This window comes from Moschus berezovskii, chromosome 14 (assembly GCF_049115385.1).
Source record: "Moschus berezovskii isolate FMDL1 chromosome 14, NW_MosBer_1.0, whole genome shotgun sequence".
In the NCBI taxonomy this organism is placed as follows: domain Eukaryota; kingdom Metazoa; phylum Chordata; class Mammalia; order Artiodactyla; family Moschidae; genus Moschus; species Moschus berezovskii.
The window spans coordinates 27,930,125-27,935,695 of NC_142473.1; positions in this window are offsets into that span (position 1 = coordinate 27,930,125).

Here is a 5,571-nt window from a genome sequence, read left to right on the forward strand (position 1 = left end):
CTGCGGTGGGAGCATGGAGGCTTAGCCACTGGACCATCAGGGAAATCCCCTCACCAATCCTTACAACCCTGCACCCAGCTGATGTCACTCAGGTTCCCTTTCTTTCCAGGCCCCGCATACATTTAAGTTTGCAGCCCCTGTTTTATAACAGTATCCGGGGTAACCGAGCTGCAGAGACATTGCTGAACTGCAAAGACTGGTCTGAACAGTACTCTAGGATCTCCCCACCTGATCCTCACCCTGAAGCCTGGTGGCCGCAGGAAGATGGGAACCCTCAGGGCTAGGGAGGCTTTAGGAAACACCAGTGCCATTTGGACAAAGCCGAGATTTTCCTACCACTCCTCGCCCTGCCTGAAGGCTTCAGCACTCCTGCTGGAGGCCCTTGTGTCTGAAGCACAGCCTCTCTTGGGGCCCTTTCTGCCCAGCTGATATTTGAACTGATGCCATAAAACAAATCTCTCTCCCCCAAGTCTGCCTTGGCTTTAGACTTTCTATGACTGATCATCTAATTACAGTTGCGTCCCAGGAAGTGGTAATCTCTACAGCAAATGGGGTGCAGCACATGGCAGCCTAAGACAAAACATTCCATCTTCCTGGCATGTGGCAAACCGAGGTCTGTAGTTTGCCTCATGTACCAGCACGATAGGCAGGCCGCTACTGAGCTAGGAGAGGTGCCCGCAAGATATCTCTGCTGCCGTCTTCACTCTGTGAAGTGCCGGGATTCCCCCAAGGGAAGACTGGTTCTGTCGCCCCACCCTCCTCCCTTATCTGTTAATTCTAATAAATACACCAGGGTTTACTTGTTGGAGGGGAAGCCCAAGGGTCCTGTCCCCCCCAGGGAGGATGCTAATGACAATGAACAGCTGGTACCTTCTGCATCCTTTTCAGAGAACACTACCATCTTGAGTTCTTTGAGAGGATGATGCTCAGTGATCCCTGCTTCTTCAAACTCCATTCGCACCTGCGGTTTCTGATGCCACCTCCTCCAAGAAGCCTCCCATGATCTGCTTCAAGGGAGGGTTACTTGTTTACGCCTCTTCCATTCCACAAATAGGATTTTGTTTCTTTGTGGCATCGGTGGTATCAAAACCTGCAAGTCTACATCTTCTCATCTCCTGTGCTCTTTCAAGGCAAGGTCTGTATCTTATTCCTCTTTTGTACCTCCAGCATCTGGGACATGCTAGCCATGAAGTGGGAGCCCCACAAATAACAATGAAATTAAGATGAAAGATCGTGTGCTTTATCTGAGGGGGTGGATAATTTTAGTTTTATTTACTTTTTAAATAAGAAATACATTGATGTGATTCAAAGTTCAGAATGTATAAAGGATTAACAGTGAAAGGCCTTTGGTCCTCACTGCCTAACAAACCACTCCAAAACAGTGGCTTAAAACAGTAATGACAGAGCTTCCCTGATGGCTCTGTGGTAAAGAATCCACCTGCCAATGCAGGAGTCACGGGTTCGATCCCTAGTTTGGGATGATCCCACATGCCAAGGAACAACTAAGCCCACGTGACACAAGTATTGGGCCTGTGCTCTAGAGTCCAGGGGCCACAACTACTGAATTCCAGAAGCCTGGGTGCCCTAGAGCCTCTGCTCTGCAACAAGAGAAGTCACCATGAGAAGCCCGAGCACAGCAACTCTAGAGCAGTTCCCGCTCATGACAACCAGAGAAGAGCCTGCACAGTGAGGAAGACTCAGCACAGCCAAAAGTAAATGAATAAACAGACTCATTTAAGAAAAACAGTAATGATGTCATTAGTTACTGACGAAGCTGGTGAGTCCACGGGTCAGTTCTCCTGCAGGGTCTCTCATGCAATTACCGTCAGAAAGTGGCTGGATGTGGATTGTCTTCACTTATAGGTCTGGTGCTGGAGCTGGGAAGATTCGAGCAGCTGGGGCTTCTGGGGCATTTCTCTTCTCTCCCTCCTCGAGGGTCTGCCCTAAGGGAAACCTGCAGACACTGTAGGGATTTTCCAAATGCTGCCTTGGACCTCACGCAGCACCACTTCTACTGTATTCTACTCATCAGGGCAGTCACCAAGGCCCACCAAGCTCTAAGAGGAAGGGTGTGGATTCCATCTCCTGACAGGAGGAGGGCCAGAAAGATCTTATACTTTGAAAGCTCTCCAAGACCCTCCATGCTGCGGGCCCATCGATTTAGTTCTCTTGCCGGAAAAGATGCTGACTGGTACCCATGGCACAGAGCCCATCCACTGTAGGAACCCAAGCTCTGCTACTCTCCCTGCACACCTGGAGAGCTGTCTGCTTTCCCGTCACATCTGTTCCCAAATCCATCCATGCTAATTTTCCTTCCAGTTGCCATTAATCGAGTTCACTGTTTAATAAACAATAAAAGATGAATACCAAATTAAAATCCTGATTCCATAAAAACTAATTTGAACAGGCTGAGGACATTTTTTGATAAAGAAAAATTGCTTTAAAAAAAATACTGACTAGCTATGTGTGAATAAGATAACACAAAAAATTCTGAAATCCAGGAGTCTACATTTATATTCTTTTGTAAGTTCAAGTCTTTGCTCTGCTTTTAAAAATAAAAGTGAAAATACTGGGAGTTGTAGCTAAAGCATTATGGGGATTCTAATGCAAATAAGATGAGGCAAAACTCTAGTAGGTGGATTCATACTCAAAGAAAAAACTCAAAATATATACCAAAAGTCTGGTAAGTTAATGGTACAATGAAATGATTGAAGCATCATTTTTAATGCATCTTCTCTTTGATGAAATTTTTCAATTGGTCGATCAACCGTGCTGGGCAGGAGGGCTTCTACTGTGTGAAGCGGTGAGAATGGACATCCTTGTCTTGTTCCTGATCTTACAGAAAATGCCTTCAGCTTTTCAACACTGAGTATGATGCGAGCTGTAGGTTTGTTGTAATGGCCTTTATTATGTTGAGGTAGATTCCCTCTGTGCCCGTTTTCTGGAGAGTTTTTTTCTTAATCATAAATGGGTGCTAGTAGTAGGAGTGTTAGTTGCTCAGTTGTGTCCAGCTCTTTGCAGCCCCATGGACTGTAGCCCACCAGGCTTTTCTGTCCATGGGATTTTCCAGGCAAAAGTAGTGGAGTGGGTTGCCATTTCTTTCTCCAGGGGAATCTTCCCAAACCAGGAACAAGCTCACATCTCATGCGTCTCCTGCATGGCAGGCGGACTTTTTACCACTGTGCCACGTGGAGCCTGCCATTTAATTATAGCACTGAACAAACCTTACTTTCTTAGTTTTGATCATTGTCCTGTGGCTAGATAGAATGCTAACATTAGGGGAAGCTAGGTGGAGGGTAGAAGAGAACTCTCTGTACTACTTCTGCAACTCTTCAGAAAGTCTAAAATTATCTCAAACAAAAACAGGCGTCCAGGTGTGGAGGGTTGCATGGTCAGGGGGTGGCATCTCCAGTACCCAGGCGTCTGAGTGAAGGGGCAGGGCCACAGCTCCTACCAGCAGACAGGAGGCCAGAACTCCTCCCAAGCAAAGAGGAGGTCCCCCACCCATTCCTCCTTGGATGGAGCACAGAGAGTCAGATAGGCGTCAAGCTTCCAGTGCAAGGACAGGAGGTGACGGAGAAAGAGGCAAATTAATATTAATATCTTCCAGTTGATCAATACCAGTCATTTTGATTACCTAATGTGTTCTGGACATAGCAATATTCCTTATTCACGCTCTTTTAATTCTCATAATGCCCCCATTTTTCAGGAGACGGAGGCCCAGAGAGGGTCAACAATGTACGCACAGTCCCAGCTGGAAGGTGGTGGAAGCAAGTATCTACCCAAGGTCAGCCTATCCCCAGAGCCCGTGACGGATACAGAGGTGCTGAGAGTCGCCTGGCTTGGAGGTGCTTCCCAGCCAAGGCTCTGGTGCCTTTCCAGGGGCCTGAGTCTGTGAGTTCCAGTGAGTTGCCCACTGTCCTGATCCAGGAAGTTTTTCTCTCTGCCAGTCCTCCGTTCCTCCTCCTGGGGCTTCCTGGAAGGCCACAGGGCTTGCATCACTCCTGCTGGGACACATGGACTCTGCTTCACGCACGGGAAGCAAACAGACAGAATTAGCTCCAGTTCCCCCTGGAACTGCTCTCTGAGCCTGAGGTTCACAGATCCCACCCTTAATTACCCAGGAACCCTCGCCATCCAAGTGTTTCTTATAACCATTTCTCCTGAGAAAACCATTATCTACCCCTGTGCCATTGAGGGTCAGAATTGGGACTGCTGAAAGTGCTAGAGAAAATGGATTCTCATTTACAGCAACAGCAACAGTCATAGTAACAGCAGCTACTGTTTCTTGACCGTTGGCTGTGTACTCAATACCGTGTTGCACACTTTACACTCCTTTTTCGTAATTCTTAAAACCACCTTAAGAAGTAAATACTATTAATCCTTTCATTACAGACGAAGCAGGGGAGTCTAAGTGGGTCATAACTTAGCATGGTGGGGAATTGAAGCCTGGGTGTGTCTAGTAGCAGAGTCCCTCTTGTCCACTGGGCTATAAGCCCCTACCAAGTGCTTGGAAACCAAGACACGCAGAGAATTTACCGGTCTCACCACTCAGCCTCACAACAGTCCTCCAGAGTCAGTACAACAACTCCATTTCACAACATAGGTTTAGGCAAGTCATTGTGAAAATAAGAAGATTCAGGTAGCATTTATCATGCCTACGTGTGAAGACAGAAAGCAGAATGCCATCTCTCCCAGAATAAGGTGCTGCTGGTGGCGCTAGTGGTAAAGAACACACCTGCCGACGCAGGAGACTAAGAGATGCAGGTTCGATCCCTGGGTCAGGAGATCCCCTGGAGAAGGGTATGGCAACCCACTCCAGTATTCTTGCCTGGAGAATCCCAATGACAGAGGAGCCTGGCGGGCTACAGCGTATGGGGTTGCAGAGTCAGACACAAGTGAAGTGACTTCGCACGTACACGGTTCTCACCTGTCATTCCACCCAGAAACTTCCTGACCACCACACAGCTGGTAAATGACAGATCTGGAGTTCTCAGCCAGGTCCCTTGGTCTCCCCCAAAGCCCAAACTTCTTCTGCCATCACCAAAGCCAGGTCCCTGTGGCCTCAGGCCACTGGTTGGTAATGCACAACTAAACCAAAGGAAGCCCAGGGAGCCATGTCGTCATGTGGGTACCATTCAGGAAGTGGGTGTCTGTGGCAGAAGAAGGTGATGCTGTCACTACAGTGAGACATGCTCTCTGTGTTCCGAAGCGGGAGAAGCTTCACGGGACCATCCACACTGTCCCCTCTGCCTGCCCGCCTGCCGCCTGTGCTGACCGGCTGGGGTCACAGAACCCCAACTGGCCTCCTGCGATCCCATGGCAGCCTGGACCACAGCAGAGCTAGAACTCACCCGAGAACGCTAAGCTGACACAGATCTGTGCAGAAGCCCTCAGAGCCCGCCGGGACGGACCCGGTAGCGTGTCACAGCCCTTGGAAGTCCAAACTCTGGTCCAGCCTCCAAAGACAGCAGCCTTTCCCCCACACCTGGGGCCTGGAGCGGGAGCGGCGTGGGCCAAGGGCTGGAGACCCACTCCCTGCTCAGGAACGTTCCATTCCTCTGTCCACTG